Source organism: Miniopterus schreibersii (assembly GCF_964146895.1).
Source record: "Miniopterus schreibersii genome assembly, chromosome: 8".
Taxonomy (NCBI): Eukaryota; Metazoa; Chordata; class Mammalia; order Chiroptera; family Miniopteridae; genus Miniopterus; species Miniopterus schreibersii.
The window spans coordinates 16,030,843-16,049,103 of record NC_138109.1 but is presented as its reverse complement, the minus strand read 5'-3'; the positions used below and the strand labels follow the sequence as shown (position 1 = coordinate 16,049,103).

At 48.6% G+C, this 18,261-nt stretch overlaps 1 protein-coding gene across 8 annotated transcripts in view; it reads right to left on the bottom strand.

Moving 5' to 3' along the window:
• Nucleotides 1-17,542, bottom strand: part of EPB41 (erythrocyte membrane protein band 4.1) — a 138,391-nt gene extending 120,849 nt beyond the window's left edge. For all 8 annotated transcript variants that reach the window (XM_081146167.1, XM_081146171.1, XM_081146160.1 and 5 more), the window contains exon 1: nucleotides 17,387-17,542. The gene's annotated coding sequence lies outside the window, so the exon portion shown is untranslated. The remainder of the gene's footprint in view (nucleotides 1-17,386) is intronic.
• Between the last annotated feature and the right edge of the window lie 719 nt (nucleotides 17,543-18,261).

Below are 18,261 nucleotides of genomic sequence, written 5' to 3'. Positions count from 1 at the left end.
AGAATTTGAAAGACTTAAATTCTAGTCCTGGCTTTTAGCCTGAAGATGAAAGAGCTTTGTAAACTGTAAAGGACCATCCACACAGGGGGAATTTTTGTTATTAATTAGGTGCACGCCATCACCTTTTATGTTAAATGCCCAGTCCTGAGTATAGCTGGGCCCAACACATAACTGGGGATAGGGGGTAGGTAAGTAATGCCTAATCTGAAAGCAGAGAAACTACCCCTACTCATATGCCCATCTGTCCTCTCAAAAGAAGCCTCTGCAAACCACACATTGAGTCCCAACTCACCCCGCAGAGTGAGGGTGAGTGATGGTTGCCACTGGGTACCAAGGGTAAAGATCTCAAGCACCATCTCTGAAGCTAATCATCTAGGCAGAAACTCAGCCCTGCCTGCTCCATGCTCACATCTGGGTGGTGGCTGTGCCATGCTCCAAGCCCCAGGATGGGATCTCTAGGGGCCATCTCTATCCCGCCTGCCAGCTGAGCCCACCATTGTCTCCCCCACCACCCCTCCTGTTCCTTCCTAGGGAATACAGGCCCTGCTGGCTGCCTGTCAGCCCCAGGAGCAGTCAAGGCCACTAAGGAAAAAAACAAAAAGAAAAAAAGGCAGCATGAAAGGGTCCTAATCCTTCCCCACTGCAAACTGAGCTCCAGCAAAAGCAAACACCAGCTGCATGGAACAGGGTGAAATTAGATGGTGAAATTAGGTGGTGACCAGTGGGGAAAGCCAGGGAGGGTAGATGGGGCCTCCAATGACCTGGAAGAGATGAGATTGAAAGAAAGTAGGGGTAGAGTGGGGGCACAGTTGGAGTCTGAGCCATTCCCAAATCTGGGACATGGGCGGATTAGGGACACAGCTGGCCTAACACCCCAATGATAGGGCTCATGGAAAACATTTGTCTGTTGTGGGGAGGTGGCAAGAGATGAAGAGGGCTTTGAAAAGCTGAGCCCACCAGCAAAGTGTTCTGAACAGTAACTATTGAATAAAAATCAGTCCTGGTACCAAAAGTACATGAAGAGTAGAGATTTCCATCCTGCCTATAGTCATAAAATTGTAGTCATTTTAGATCTATTAAACACAAATGATAAATCAAGCAAGTTATAACAGCGCAGGAAAATTACTGTTCATACAGTGGTATATCTTTCTAGGGGATTATTTTTAGTAGTAGGACTTGAGTGTTCATAAAAAATATGTAGTTAAATTAAAAGGAAAAATTATAATCACCATAAAGCCATGAGTCAGAAATAGCCACCATCAATATTTTGGTGGGAGACTTCCTTCAAGTACTATTTCTTACAGATACACTTTTTTCTTTTTATATGTATTAAGTCATATGAAATTGCTGATTTTATAGGTTAAAAATGGTCAAATGTCAGCAAATTGCATATGCTTTTTAAAATTTAGATCATATTGTTTTGGAACCAACTTTTTTCACCTAACAATATAGTATGACATTTGCATCACCATTTTTAACAGTGCCCTGTTTTATTATTATTATTTATTATTATTATTATTATTATTATTATTAAGTGGATATACCATAATTTAGTTAAAGCTAAATGTTGGACATTTAGGTTATTCCCCCCACACCATCCCCCCTTTTTTTTCTCTTATACGCTACCTGAAAAACATCCTTTTATCTAAATCATACCCATGATTATTTTTTTAGGATGCACTGACTGCAGCCTATTTTTTTAAATTATAGCATGCAAGCCTACCTGTTCTGGTTGAGATAAAAGCAAAAAAAAAAGAAAAAATCAGATGCAATGAAAGACTATTTGAAAACACAGAGTATGCTTTGACCTCTTTGACACAATGCATTTTGCTTACAAAATTACATTAAGCTCTGTCTTAATGAGTTTTCTGTGTACAGTAAAAGCAAAAAACTAAGTGTAAGTAAAATAAATGTATTCAAGTTGACAAGTTATGTCCTTTCTGCTGTGCAGACGCTCCAAAAAATCAGCAGAAGGGATGGATGTTGAAATTGTAAAAGAAGACCTGGTGGACAGGTGCTAAGGTATTCCTTTAGGCCCCTAGATTCACAAAATGTTAGGACTGAATAGGACCTTAGAGATCATCAAGCCCAAGCTGCTAACTTTTAAACAGTTTGGGAAATGGATCCAGAAACTAGAAAGGACTTGCCCAAAGTCACACAGTATTGGGGTGGCAGAGCCCAAACTTGAACCCAAGTCTTCCAACCCTACAACAGGATTCTGTTTGCTGCCTTCTTCTAAGTCCAGCTACATTTCCCTTCCAAAGCTGGAGGCCAGGCTAAATTCTACAGCCATAAAACCTAGGAATGTCTGAGCTGGAAGGGACTTTAGAAATAATTTATTATTAAAAATAATGACAGCCCGGCCGGGCGTGGCTCAGCGGTTGAGTGTCGACCTAGGATCCAGGTGATCGGGGTTCGATTCCTGGTCAGGGCACATGCTCGGGTTGTAGGCTCGATTCCCAGCCGGGGGCGTGCAGGAGGCAGCCAATCAATGACTCTCTCATCATTGATGTTTCTATCTCTCTCCCTCTCCTTTCCTCTCTCTGAAATCAATAAAGATATATTTTTTAAAAAATAAATAAATAAATAAAAATAAATAAAAATAAAAATAATGACAGCTACATTTATGAGGTATTTACTCTGTGCCTGGCACATACTAAGTACTTTACTTTTTTTTTAATTATTATTATTTTTTTAATCCTCACCCGAGGATATTTTTTCATTGCTTTTCAGAGAGAGTGGAAGGGGGAGAGAGAGGGAGAGAGAAGCATCAATGTCAGAGAAACACATCGATTGGTTGCCTCCCACACTCGCCCTGACTGGAGCTCGGGATCAAGCCTGCAACCAAGGTACGTGCCCTTGGCCGGAATCAAACCTGGGGACCCTTTAGTCCGCAGGCCGACGATCTAGCCACTGAGCCAAACCGGCGAGGGCCATACTAAGTACTTTAGATGCACTATTGCATTCAGCCTTATAGTAACCCTGCAAGGTATTATTAGCTTCAATTATAGTTATAGAAACTACAGCCTAGAAATGTCAGGTGATTGCCTAAAGTTACACAGCTTAAACTAGGTCTGTATGATCCCACTATCCTCTGCTCCATATTGCTTTCATACCACTCTCAAGAAAGAAGTCTGGAAATTATATGAATGAACAACATTACCAACTGTCCCAGCCCTGGCTGGGTAGCTCAGTTGGTTAGAGCATTGTCCCCGATACACCAAGGTTGCAGGTTCAATCTCAGGTCAAAGCACACATAAGAATCAACCAATGAATGCATTAGTAAGTAGAACAACAAACTGATGTTTCTCTCTCTCTCTCTAAAAATCAGAACAAAACAAAACATCTGTCCCAAGACCCCACGGAAAGGCTATTGTGAGTGCTTCTGATTGTAGCCCTGAGACATTCAAGGAGGGGTCCAAGGATCTGGCCTCCCATGACCCTCCCAACCCCCTTCTCTCACCAGCTGGAGTGAGGCTAATGACCTTGATCCAGTAAAGCCTCAAGCTCACTCAAGCTTAACCCACTAATTCTCTCTTCCTCGGGCAGGGAACTCTCTAGGCTAGAGAATTTCCCAAGAAACACAGGGATAGGCTCATTGCCATCAGCTAGTTGAGCCCCTTCTAAAACCGGTAGTCAGCCTGGCCCACCCCTCACCTTGGGAGAGGGCAGAGGAGGAGCTATACGGAAGAAGAGGGGATTTAGCACCCAGAAATGGCCCGGGTTTGACTTGCCACAAGATCCTCCAAAGCTGCTGTGGCAAAACAGACCCTGAGCTGCCTGTCTAGCATTTAGCTCGTCTTAGCTTCTAAGCCTTCCAGAGACTGGGAATAACTTCCAGTCTTAGCTCTGCCAAAAGTTCACTGTGTGACTCCAGGCAAGTCACCTACCCTCTGTCTTAGTCAGATCAGGCTGCCATAACAAATACCACAGACTGGGTGGCTTAAGCAACAGAAATTTACTTTCTCACAGTTCTGAAGGCTGAAAGTCTGAGATCAGGATGCCAGTCTGGTCAGGTTCTGGTGAAGGCTCTCTTCCCAGCTTATGGGTGGCTGCCTTCTCTCTGTGTCCTTACGTGGCAGAGAGTGAGTTCTCTGGTGTCTCTTCTTATAAGGGCACTAATCCCATCATGAGAACTCCTCCCTCATGTCCTCATCAAACCCTAATTACCTCCCAAAGGCCCATCTCCAAATACCAACACAGTGAGGTTTAAGGCTTCAACATATGAACTGGGCTGGGGGACTTAAACATTCAGCCCATAACACCCTCTCTGGGCTCCCATATCCTCACCAGTCAAACAGAGGTGGCAGTACCTACCTAGGATGCCACACAGGGTAGCAAGAAGGATCAAATTATGTGAGGGGTGCAAAGGGTTCTACAGATTACAAAGCTCACACCTAAACTGCATGATTTTTATTTTTATTTTTTTAGTTCGGCTGTCAACCAAGCCAAAAAGTTCTTCAACCCCAAGGCAAAAGCCTCCTTAAAAGTAAGGACACACTGGTACCCCTTTCTTCATCCAACAAACATTCATTGAGCATCTCCTTTGTATCAGCACTGGGATCACAGAATGATGAGATGAGTCCAGTAGCCATAAGAATAATCATCATCATCCCGTATATGGTGATGGCAAGAAGAGGTAAAAAGAAGGTGGACTTTTGAGGCAGGCCAACAAGGGTTCAAGTCAAAGCGTCACCACTGAGATATCTATTTTATACATACTTATCTATAAAATGGAGATGGCATGTGTCAACCCCTGTATCAAGTAGTACGTTATATATAACATGTCAAAACCTTCACAACAGCCCCTGGACAAAGGTATGACTAGAATTCCCATTTTACAGATGAGGAAGTAAAGTCTGAAAGGAGAGAAGAAGTTACCCAAGATCACCCACTTAGTAAGTGTCAGAGTTAGAATTCAAACTCACATCTGCCTGGTTTTATTGCTAGTACTATTCTTACAGTTTACAGATTACCTGCATTTCCATGATGGCCATTATAATACTACCAACAAAGATGTATAGAGTACTTGCTATGTGCCTGGGTACTTGACCTGCACTCTCCTATTTAGCTCTCACAACAACCTTATCGAGTGGGTACTATTTTATAGCTTTCAGAACTGAAGTCAGAGAAGTGAATTGATTTGCCTAATGTCATACATTTAGAAAGGGGTATAGTTGGGAAGCCAGGTGTGTCTGATTCCAGAAGCCAAGAAGGTACCTTTATCTCTATTTGGCAGATGAAAAAGCTGATGCCCAGCAAAAGGCAAATGATGTGTGTGCCTAAGGTGACCCAACAAAGCAGCTAAGCAAGGACTTGAACCAAGCTCAAGTCTTGAACCCAGGGTTATTTCCTCCACCCATACTACCTGAAACCTGAGCAACAGAAAATACCCCTGACTGCTGGACATTGGGAAACCCTGTATCTAGCACCCCCAGGGGAATGGGGAGCCCCCTCTGTGTAGGAACCCGTAACCCGTACATATATTGTCCAGACATGGAGAATCAAGGGTGTGGGGAAGAAATTTTGCAAAATACTGCTTGGGGAAGACAGCTGTTGAGCTGGTCACCCAGGTGCCCCTAGCTGTGGGTACCTCCATCTTGGGCTCCCTAAGCCATGGACCCATAGCTGGGAAGGGGGGAGTTACAGAGGAAGCTGCTCTAGGCCTGGTTCCCAGTGGCTGGCACAACTCTCTGCTGTGATTTCTGCTGAAAAACAAAAGCTCATCCTCTGAGCCTAAGTGCTAATTACCAATAATGACATAATAACCATTGTGGGCTCAACAGCCAAACAGCCTCAACTAGAAATTCTGCATAGCTCAGGCTCAGGAACAAAAGATTTGGGCACTCTAACTGAAACTGATGCCCTGGCAGAAAATGTCAAAAGCAAAAGGGCTTCAGGGTTGACCCAGCCCAAAGTATTATCTGACAAATGGAGAGGGTGATGACTACTCATACAATTATTTATTAAGAATCTACTATGTGCTCAGCACAGTGCTAGACCCAGAGAAAAAAGGCTTTATTTATTCATTAATTCACTCCACAAATATTTACTGAGCACCTATTATGAACCACACATTGTTCTAGGTACAGGAAATATAAAACTGAACAAGACAGACAAAAGTCACTGTTACCACTGAGCTTACATTCCAGTCAGGGGAGCAAAAAATAAATAAATATTCAATAAAATATACTATGTCAAAGAGTGATAAGTGCTACGGGGAAAAATAAGCCAGGATGGAGGATAGGGAGTGTTGGTGTTGCAGCAGGAAAGGGTGTTACAATATTAAATAGGATAGTCAGAAAAGGCTCTACTGAGAATGGGGCATAAACAAAAAAATTAAGGAGACGAGAGAACAGTCATGAAAGTATTTGGGGGTAGAGTGTTCCAGGCCAAAGGACAGCAAGTGCAAAGGTCCTGGGGCAGAAGTGTGCCTAGTATATTCAAGGACTTGCCTGAAATCATACTTCTAGTCATTAACAGAACTGAGAGAGGAAAGAAATCTGGCAGACTGATCACCCACTGTGTACTTGAACTCTTTTAAGCCTTAGGACAATTCCAGAGGTAAGGATTATGCTCACTGTTCTCACCATTCTATAGAGGAGGGATTGAAACCCAAAGAAGTAATTGATCTCACATCAAACAGCTAGAATAGGCAGGCCTATTTAACTCCAACTTTCTCCAGCCTCCCGGCTCCTCTTCTGTGTCTTGTCCATCCCAATTCAAATTATTTGTTGAGTGAATGAATGAAGCTGCACGTGTCTCAAGCCCTACCCTCTTGAGGAACTGTTTTCTGATTGGCCTTGTCTGATTTCTTCTTGTCTTTACTCAATCATGAATAACAATAATTCCAATATGCCAGGCTATAGACAGAGAACTTTCCCCAAATTATCTAGTTTAGCCTTTAAGTAATCCTAAGAGAAAGTGCTAATATTTTCCCCTTATTATAAGTGAAAACAACTAAAAGCTCACTGAGGTAAAACAACTTGGCAGAGGTCCGCCAGCTGGCAAGTGGTGAGACTGGGATTTAAACCGAGGTCTGGGCTCCCAAATCCCTTCTTTTAATCCTATAATATTAGTCGAAACCTCTGACATCGATCCATCCCCTTCCTTTTATAAATCAGAAGGCAGAGGCTCAGAGTGGGCAGAAAAAGCTGGGGGAGGGATGAAGCCCTCCAGCCCCCAGTCTGGTATTCCTGCCACTCTACCACATTCGGGGCTGTCGACCAGGTTTTCTCTTTTAGGCCTATTTCATGGCCTTTGCAAAAGTCTGTGTTGTCCTAGCTCCCTGAAGATAGTTTCAGGGAGCTCACAGTCTACCTCTGTTTCCTCAGCCTAGGTGTAGGTGGCACAGGACCCTCCTGACTCTGCTTTTCCAAAGTGATTGCAGTGGCATTTAATCAGAGAAAGCTGCAGAGGGAAACTGTCCTTGTGTGACTTCTGGAAGAGAGACCATGCAGGCCGTGCAGGCTTGGAGCCAGGAGGGCAGAGATCATGTGGGGGCAGGGGCCAAAATCAGGCCGAGGGTAAGGCTAGAGTGTTCCAGCCAACCAGGAAAGGGGAAAGTGGAGGGGGGGCCGGGAGCAGGGGGAGATGCTGAGCCTCTGGCTTTAAAATGGCTTTATTGGGTGTCATTTGTTTAACAAGAAACTATATCAAAACACCAAGTCCCTAGCCTGGAAAGAGGAAGGACTGAGAAGGTTCTTAAAGGCAGCAGTTAACAATAGCAGTAACACTAGCTACCTACCACTCAGGACTGATAGTGCTGAGTACTGGGCTGTGAGTGTTTTGTCTACATTATTGCCAATCCTCGACAGTAAAATCAGCCCCTTCTACAGCAGAGAAAACTGAGGACCAGGGAAATACAGTGACAGCCAAAGTCAGTCATCACATCAGACCCATTCATAGGATAGTATAGAAAAGGGTTCAGAGACCTAGGTTTCTGCTGCATGGCCTTGTACCACTAGCCACCTTGCTCTAATTTGAGCTTCTGCATCAATACTCTTTTGGTACCAGCCTCTGCTGTAGAATCCAGGAGGCTCAGGGATCCAGTTCTTCCCAGACTATGGGGCCTCCTGCAGATATAGGATATCACACTTGCTCTTCTCCCAGTCACCCAGAAAAAAGGACCTTATTACCGGCTTTCAGGGAGGAAAAAAATAAAGGTACATTTTTTTTCAAAGTATTTGTCTCTTGTTCAAGACTGCTGCTGGCTTTGGCCTTTAGCCAGGGAGAAGCTTCTAGGGTAGGGAGTTGGGAGGAGCCCAGACCTCAAGACTGAGTGTCCTTGGGCCTGGGGCCAAGGGGAGCATGGGGCAGGAGGGGGCAAGCTGGCAGTGGGCCAGGCCCCCTCTGGAGATTTGGGCTTGTTTCTTAATCCTTTCCTTCCTTTGTTGACCAGATCCGGCTGCCAGGAGAAGCAGGGGAAACAGTGGGTGGGACCAAGGGGACAGAGCAGTCCAAATCATGATCTAATCCTTTCTATGGGTGTCCATTACCTGTGCAAGGCCATTTGTGGGGATTATCTCATCGAAGCCTCCACCCTTCCCTGTGAGGAAGGCCTGCTGTCCCCATTTCGCTGAGGTGGAAACAAAGGTTCAGAGAGGACAAGTGACTGCACGCCACACTACTTATAAGTAGCAGGCTGGTAGGGAACCCAGGTTAGAGGTGGGTAAGGAGCAGGGTGGAAAGGGCCCTGGCAGTCTCAGTGAGAACAGGCAACTATGAAGGTGCAGTGAGGATAGGGTAGCAAAGGGTCACCTGCAAAATGACCATCTTCAAAGCCCTTCATGTCTGGGCCCCACCAACCTCACTTCCCATCACCACCTCTTTCTCCCGTTATGCTCTGGCCATACCAAACTACAGTACGTATGTGCTCTGAGCACATTATATGGGTACGAGCCTTCACACATGCTGTTCCCTATGCCTAGAAATCTGTTCCTTCCACTACCCACCTAGAGAGATCTTATTAATCCTTCAAATTCCATTTGATCTCTTCCCCTGATGCCTAGAAAGAGTTAACTACCCACTCAGCTGGGCTTGCTCAGAAATGCTTCATGCTTCCCAAGAAGTAGGAACCCTGTCTATCATCTCTGTGCCCTCTATAACATAGTACACAGTCAGTGCCCAATAAATGATTGCATTTTATCACTGAATCTTTGAGGCAGGCAAAACAGGTTTCTTATCTCCGTTCTCAAGGCAAGGAAAAGGAAGGCAAGAGAGAGAGCAACTTCAGGGGCACGTACACATTCAGTGACACTGGTAGCACTGGAACCCAGGGCACCTCTGCCTGACCCCCACCCCAAAGAGCTGTCCTTGCTGCCAGACCTGCCAGGGTCACCACAAGGGACCCCCAAGGGAGGAGTGGGAGGCATGGGCCCTAGTGACCAGAGGCCTTGCCCAGTGTCCAGCTCAGATACAGAAGCTAGGCAGAAGGTGGCAAGGAGCAAACAAGTGGCGTTTTTACCCCCAACCCAGCTCTGGTTCCTCCTTCCAGGTATGTCCCTCAGCCAGAGACCCCAGAAGGCCCCATCACCCTCCAGACCCCAGACCTCTCTCTCTCACCTCTTTCCTCTCCTGCCTGCCCACTGCAATCCACTATCACATCCTGCTGGCTCTGCCTCCTAAAGAGACCTCACATCCACCCCACTGTTCCCCATCCCATGACTCAATCCTTGCTTTATATCTCAGCATCTCTCACCTGGAGACTTGCCTCTGCCCCTCCCCTGCCATTTGTCTTCCACAACAAGTGATCTTCCCAAAATACAAGCCTGACCATGTCATTCCCCTGCTTAATATCTGATGGCTCCCCATTGCCTCTGGGTCAAGTCCCCTAACTCTCCTGAGCCTGTCTCTCCAATCCCATTCCCCTGAGTGTAGGTCACAGCTCTATAGCTTGGCAAAGCAGTTCCTTCAGCTAGGAATGCCCTTTCTCCCAGTCTTTGCCTGAGAAGATAGTCACAGTTCACGCTTCAGTGCACTGATCAAAGGTGGAATTGGTGGTTTCCGTGTCTTTCTCCTCAAAATTAGACTCTGAGTTCCTGGGGAGGTAGGGGGCAGAGACAACACAGATTTATCTCTGTGTGCCATGCCCTGTCAAAGAGTAGGTGTTAGTGAAAGCAGATGATATAGTGAAAACAGATGACTAGGTGACTAGATGACCTTCTAAGAGTTCTCCTCCCTCCCTTCACCTTACAGGTGATTTTCAGAACCTGTCAGACTAGGTTGCTACCTGCCTGTCTCCAGCAGACCCCTCCCAGATCTGGTCTCCACTGTCCTGAAAGGGATATCTTTGTAATCCCAAAATAATACTCATAATTATAACTATAATAATAACAATAATTACTATCATTGATTACTCACCATGTGCCTCATATGCATTATTTAATCCTCTCAAGAATTCTCTAGGATGTAGGAGGTAGGTAGGTTTTTTTTATTATCCCCATTTTACAGGTAAGGAAACTAAGGCCAAGAAGTTAAAGATCTTGCCCAAGGTCACAGAATAAGTAAGCAATAGATACAGGATTCAAAGCCAGGTCTGTCTGACTCTCAAACACTATAGTGTCTGGTTTTCTCCAGCTTTCTGTGGTCTTCTCTCTTCAAAATTCTTAGAGCAGCAGGCCTGGGAGCAGGTACTGTGTGTGTGTGTGTGTGAATTTGTTCATTCAGCAAACAGCTCAGTTCCCACTGGCTCTGTGCTGGGCATTGGAGATGAACAGAGATGACTCAAACACAGTCTCTATCTCCCTGGGGGAGATAAGAGAGTTTCACACTAAGAATTTAGGCTTTGGGGTGAGTAGACTTGAGTGTGAGCCCCAGCTCTACCCCTAAATAAGTATGTGATTCTGGGTAACTCACTTGATTTACTCAGCACCAGTTCCCTCATGCCTGGGTCACTGGGAGGACTAGATGAGATAATATATCTAAAGTAGCATAAACCACCAGCCCAGCATATAAGAAATATCCAATGAAGGGCAATAATACATATGGAGACTAGAGATTCTCAGGATCCTAGGCTGAGATGGGATGTAATTCTCCAGGGCCCTCCCTGGAGCCTCCTCAGTCAGATCCAAATAGTAATAGCAATGTTAATGCCTAATCCACCCATTTCCTCATTAAATAATTCTTCAATGGAAGTGTCCTTTATTAACCCTACTTTATAGGTGAGGCAACAATGGCCCAGAGAAGGTGGGTTATTAAATCAAGCCACACACCAAAAGAATGGCCAAGCTGAGACTTCCACTGAGCTACTTCTACGCTGGGCAGAGCCCAGCCCTTATCCCAGGGCCCTGGCCAGGCTACTGAGGAGTCCGGGCCTTCTGACTCCTAGATTCCAGTCCCAGCTAGGTAGGAAGTTAAAAGTAGGAGAAAGGAGCCAAAAGAGGGACACTTTACTTGGTCCCAGCCCAGAAGGAGCCCAGGGCTGGGAGGAAACCAACAATTATCATATGGGGCCTGGGCTGGGCACTTCTCCTTGGCTCCTTCCCATGTCCATGTGGGGGAAGTGTTAAGATACGAATGTCAAGATGAGGTCGCCAAGATTCAGGTCGCACAAGGGAAAGTGGAAGTACTGGGAGGCCGAGTCCTTCCTCACCCTTCCCACCTTCAGCCCCAGACCTCCCCAGCCACTCCTCCCTTCTGATGAAACCTAGAGGCTCTCTCTCCCCAGTTTTACGCAGAGGCTCTGCATCTAGTTGCCTAGGCCTCTCTCTCCTGATTGATGTGCTTGGTATTTGGCCTCACACTCAGTTCAGAAGACTCAGAGCTCACTTAACAGAGCCCTGCCCCAAGCCCCAGAAATGCACACTCTAGTGAACAAAGAGGAAACCCACATTCACGAGCCCCTATGATGCTGGGCACTTTATATCCATTAGCCATTTAATCCAATACAAAGTACATTGATGGGGCATAGTGATACTGAATGAATAAACAGATCCAGAAACATTGAGTATCTACTACATGCCAGTATATCCTAGGTGCTGCGGATACAACAGTGAACAGATAAACAAAAATCCCTGCCTTCATGGGGATTATATGAAGAAAAGAACAAACATACCTATGTTAAGTATGTGTTAATATTCCCATTTTACAGATGTGAAACTGAGATGCAAAGATTCACCCAGCTACAAGTGGCAGAATAAGGACTTTATTCCAGACCAGTTTGGTTCCAGAGACCTTTACACTGTACCATGTGACCCAAAAATCACATCAGTATGTTAAGCATCTGAGAGAAGTCAGCTGGTTGTGGTAGGATCCTGACTTCACAGAGTACTCTCTCAGTTCTTCCACCCCCGCCCCTGGGCCTCCCTTTACACCCCGTAGTGACCCCAGAACCACAGGACATGCATTAGAATCGAGTCCACAGGGCAGTCATTTAGCCAACCCAGTACTCACCGAGAAGCAGCCATTGGTCACGCAGCCAATCAGGGAGAAGCCGTGGAGCCATCACCACAGTGGCACATGGAAGCAAAGGAAAGTAGTGAAACACAAGCACAACCAACAAACAAGCTCTCTGGGGCCCCTCTTCAGCCTGGGCCTGGGCCGGGGGTGAAACTCTGCCTTCCCTCTGCCTCTGGGACTTTGCTGGGGCAGATACCCTGTTAGTCAGCAATCTGATAATCTGATAATCCATCCTGAGCTCATCAGGCCTCCCAGAGCCCAGCCCACTAGAGGCGGCAGGATCCCTGTGGACAAACATAAACTGAGCACCTACTATGTGCCAGGTGTTGGGAATACAGTATGAAGTAGACAGACATGGCCCCTGCCCTCGTGGAGCCTACAGTGCAGTGAGGAGGCAATCATATTATACTAGCTGAATTACAACCGTGATGAGTGCTTCAAGGAGGAAACTTAAGAACTGGACCTACCACTCACTAGCTTTGTGACATTGGGCACGTTTCTTAACTTCTCTGTGCCTCAATTATTCATCTGTAAAATGGGAATAACATTAGTACCCACCTCCAGGGTTGTTGTGAAGATTAAATGAGTGAATATATGTAAAACATCTTATACAATGCTTGGCACATAGTAAATTGTCCATTAGTGTTAGCTACTATTATTATAGGGACCTGTAGACATGGGTTTTAGAGGGACCTAGTATGGGTCAGGCCACCACCTCCCTGACAAGGTTGGGATTAAAGGAGACAATGAGAGGTGAAGGACTGAGCCCAGTGTCTGGCAAATGGTAACTATTCAACAAATGGTGGTGGCATTCTTAAGGCTGTTCTCCACACATCACCAGGGTAACGCATCTCAGCAGGGGGACCATTGGAAGTGCCCTCTTTCCACAAACACACCCCTAGAGCTGCAGCTTTCGACTGAAAAATACCCACCACCCACATTCTCACCTGATTCTACAAATGTCGCACCTCCTCTGACTTTCACAATAACTCAGGAGGTGGACAAAGGTGAAAGTATTACTATTCCCATTTTACAGATGAGGACAGTGAGAAGGGACTCCTCTGTGTGTCTCTGGGCACATCACTTCATATCTCCAAGCCTAGTTAAGCGGCCAAGGCAGGATTCCAACTGGCATCTGCCTGGGTTTTGTTCTCCAGGTCCTCCCTTGCTTTTTTCCTTTCAGCCTCTGCAACACTAGCTGCACAGCCCCAGACAAGCCTTTGAACCTCTCCAGCCTCAGCCCCTTCCTCTGAAATAGCTGTCAAACAGCCAGTCCAGGATCCAGGCTGTTCCTGACCCAAGCTCTTCCTTCACAGGCTCAGGCACTGCTACCCTAACCCCACCTCTAACCTTTTACCCCATCGTTGACTTCAGTCACCAACTCATGGGCCAAGAAATGTCTGTACTCAACTATTAAAATTCAAGTTTTACAGCCCTGACAAGTATGGCTCAATTGGTTGAGCATTGTCCCATGCACCAAGAGGTTGCCAGTTCGATTCCCGGTCAGGGTACATGCCCAGGTTGCAGGCTCAATCCCCAGTAGGGGGTATGCAGGAGGCAGCCGATTGATGGTTCTCTCTCACCATGTTTCTCTCTCCCTCTCCCTTCCTCTCTCTCTCTCTAAAATCAATAAAAACATATTATAGATAAATAAATAAATAATAAAATTCAAGTTTTCCAGATGGAGAAACTGAAATCCAAAGTCAGCCACATAACCGAAGTTGCCTTTCCAGTGCCCAGCTCTTGCACCTGAACAATAGTCAAGTACAGCTGACCATCTGGGGAAACTTCTGGTGGGACCCTGACCCAGCGGTTGGTCCCTCTGCTCCTTTTCCCCCATACCAGGCCCAGTGGGCACTGGTATATCCTGACCCCCAGCTCCTCAGCCTGTATATCTGAGCTCACCCAGCAGGGGTCAGGCAGGTTCCACACGTAAAGGTAGGCAATGTGGGTGCATTGTGGGCACAAGGGGACCTCTATGTTGAGCCCTTCTTGGGTATCCTGTTCAGCTCTGTGGCTAGCAAACCTGCATATGGCACACAGTAGGTGCTCAGGAAAGGCTTAGGGCATAACCCCATGAAGTACCTATAGGGTAGAGGATCCCCCTTTTAGTGAATCTGGACTTTGAAGTCAGACGGACCTAGGTTCAAATACCAGCCCAGCCACTTCCTAGCTATGTGACTTTGGTCAAGTCAATTCACCTCCTTGAACTCCTTGACCTTGCCCTTGCCGTTGCCCCATTCTGTCCACTCTCCCTCATGTAGGGTGAGGTAGGGGGTGGACTAAGTCCCAAAACAGGTCCTGGAGACTACAACAGTAAGTGCTGGAAGACTTTTAGAGACTCTAAGCTCCCCTTCTCATTTCACAGAAAGAGAAACTGAAACCCAGGGAGAAAAGTGACTGGTCAACAGACTATAAGGAAGTGAAATCCTGCCCCCTTTCATAAACATCTGAATCTTAGGCCCTTAGGAAATTCTGAATGCCCCCCCCCCCCAAAGGGCTACCATAAAGACGCACTCTGCAAACCTCTAGCAAATCTCAGTCCACCATGACCTCTATGTTGAGCCCTTCATGGGTATCCTGTTCAGCTCTGTGGCTAGCAAACCTGCATATGGCACACAGTAGGTGCTCAGGAAAGGCTTAGGGCATAACCCCATGAAGTTCCTCTCTGGTTCCACAGCTTTCTCAGGTTCCCCTTCCAGGGGTTTGTCCCTGTATCTCCCTTTGTCACTCTCACCCCAGCCTCAGCCTCACCCTGCAGCCCAAGTCCCATAAGCTGGGCCCGACCCCAGCCAGCAGAGCTCTGGGCTTCCAGAGGCCTGTACAGTGTCAGCATCTTCCCAGCCAGGCTGGGATGTTCCTGCCCAGCACAGCCAGCCAGGCTCCTGGCCAAGATCCACTCTGCAGAGGGGGCGCCAACCCTGCCCTGCCAGGGGCCCCACCCCCACTTGCCTAAGGGTGAGGCAGCCTGGGAGCCCTGAGAGCTTCTATTGGCACCTGGGGCCTACGGGAGGGAGGCCAGTCTGGTCTAGGCAATGCAGAGATGAGCTGATCAGTAGACAGACGGGTGTGTACCTCCTTGCCTCACCTGAGTATCAGCCACACACCCAGGCTCTCCACTTGCATCCTACATTGCTGAGACCAGGCAGGCCCTGCCTTACTCTCCCATATACATACAGGAAACATCAAGCTTCTCCACTCCATTCCCTTCTTAAAACACCCCCACTGGCCTGCTTCCAGACCAGCTACCATTCTGGTCACTGCACACTCATTACCTCATTTGATTCTGCTAATGCCTGTGAGATCTGTATTATTGACTAAGGAGAAACCTGGGACTGAGAGAGGTGAAATGACTCATGCAACAACATCATACAGCAGGGAAGTGGCAGAGCCAGGATTCAAACCCAGTTCTGCTGCATGCAAAGCCTACAGGGCATGGGATATCCCCTTCCTTTCCTCCTCTCTGCTTCCTACAGCTTCTGGATCCCCTTCTTCCCAAAACTTCCACCTCTCTCTGTAAAGTCTCTCCTCCCCCATTCCTAGTTAGAATTAAAAATTCCCATCTCATGGCTGCTATAACACCTTGTTTACATGCACCAGACAGCAGCAGGGTGCAGGAGTTATTTCTGAGGTGTCTGTCACTCTGATACACAGAAAGGCCTTGAAGGCAGGGGGCGATCCCAGTAGGTGCTCCTTAGACCTGATAGTCTGTCACTTCTATCTCCACCCTCCCCTTCCCCCCCCATGCAAAAGCCCTCTGGCCTCCTCCAGTTGATCTCCCCATCCCCAGCCTCCTGCCAAGACCAGCCCCCAGGCCTGTAACTGGGGTGAAGGTGGGGAGCTTGCTGAAACTTCAGGGGCCCTGTGCCAGTGCTCTGGCCCTGCCCTCCCGCCTTCCGTAGCTGAGGATCTGACCCTGACCTGACACTAGGCAGTTCTCACAGGGACTCCCAGCTGCCCTGAGCACCAGCCCCCGTCAGACTCTCCCCAAGCTTCCTCCTTCTGGAGAAAAGGGCTCCAGACACCGAGAAGGGGCTGCCTCCGGCCAGCCACGCCCTCCCAAGTGAAGCTGTGGGCCAAGCAATAACCTCCCCCACCCCTACCAGGATAGTCCTCCCCTCCCCCTTCTGGGGCAAACTTGGGCTGGGGTCTCTCTGGACAAGTCCCCGACTCCAATTTGTTGGAGGGAGGAACTGTTCTATCCTAAAGAGGTGGGGTCTGCCAGAAAGTGTAGGTTAGGGCGAGAAAAAACTCTAGGGGAAAGACAGAGGAGAGGGGCAGGGAGAAACGGCTACACAGCCCAGAGGCCGGAGACGCACAGGGGATCGGGGAATGAGAGAGCGCGCAGGAATCCGAGACGGACGGAGACTCGGGAGAGACCGGAGGCAGAGGGAAGTCCCCGACACCAAGCCGGGGAGGCAGCGTGTGGGGCAGCGCCGGCGCCCCAGCTCGCGGGTCCCCGCAGTCCGGAAACTCAAAGTCAGTTACGTAAGGACCCGAGCGGGGCGCGGGGCTCCAGGCCGGGGGCCCCCTCCCGCTGCGCGCCGCCCGCCCGCCCGCTGGCTCCGGCCCGCGCTGCGTATCACCAGGCAGAGCGTGCGGGGCGAACAGGGCGGGGTTGGGGGGGCGGACCTTGGGCTGCACCACTCCGCAAAGACCCGCCCGCGGGCGCCTAACCCGGGACCCCCGCCCCAGACAGGCCCCGGACCGTCAGCGGCAAGTGTCCAGCTCCGGACCCGAGCTCCCGGTCCCCGTCTCCGGTCGCCGGTGCCCCTCCCCGCACCCTGAACTTCGAGATGCCCAGGACCCTCTGGGTCCTCAGTTCGGAACTTAGAACCCGGGGCCCCTAGACCCCCACTTCCCTGACCCTTAGACCCTGGTGTCTCCCGGACCGGGACGGCCCGGGCCCTTGGGGGTGGGTCCATCTGTCCCTCACCCCGTCCCTCCCGAAGACCCGGGGGTCTTCCCGCGGGCGGTACAGGCTCACCTGGGCCAGACGGGGCGGGGACCTGGCCGGGCCGGGCCGAGCCGGACCGCGTTCTCTCCGTCCGCCGCTCTCTCCCTTTAAGAGGTTCCTGCCACTTTCCCCGGCTAGGGGCCTCCACCTGCACTGAAAGGGCAACTCTGGCTGAGGCCCCGCCCCCGACCCGGGAGGCCTTCTGATTGGCGCAGGCAACTGCCAATCGGCGGGGCGGCGGGGAGGACTGGGCCCGGGACCGCGAGCGTCGTAACCGGGAAGGGGCGGGGGCTGCAGGTGCGGCCAGACCGGGACGCCTAGTTCTAGGCAGCCGCGTGTTAACCCCGGGGGTTCAAGGGAGGGTTGAGCAGGGAGCTCCTGGGTTGGCCAGTATGGTCTTTGACGTCATATGGCAAAAGTATGATGCAATTTGCCACGTGGTGCTGCCCCTAAGGGCAGTAAGGGAGGAAGTAAGGTCGTCTTACGGGACCTAGGAAAGTGACCGTGGTGAGACACCTGGATTACCTGCCCACCATTTTGTCCTATGTGACCTTGAGCAAGTCACTTCTCTGAATCTGAGTTTCCTCAACTACAGATCTTACCATGTCTTCTGAGAATCAGCAATATAGCAAGCACAGGTCTGTCACACAGTAGGTTCCTCTCATCCCCATGTTGCCTCCTGCTGGTCCGTCTCAGTGCTAGGAGGTGCTTACATAGTCAGGGATCCAAGTCACCTCTACCTCATTTCAGACCTGTGCTCAGGGAACACCAATAACAGGAACTCACCACCTCCTGGGCTGGCCTCTTTTATTTTAAAACCATCCTGAGACTTCAAAAGCTCTTAATAAAATTAAAGCCAAATCTGCCCTCTATGAGTTCTGCCCGTAGAGAACAAACGTAATCCC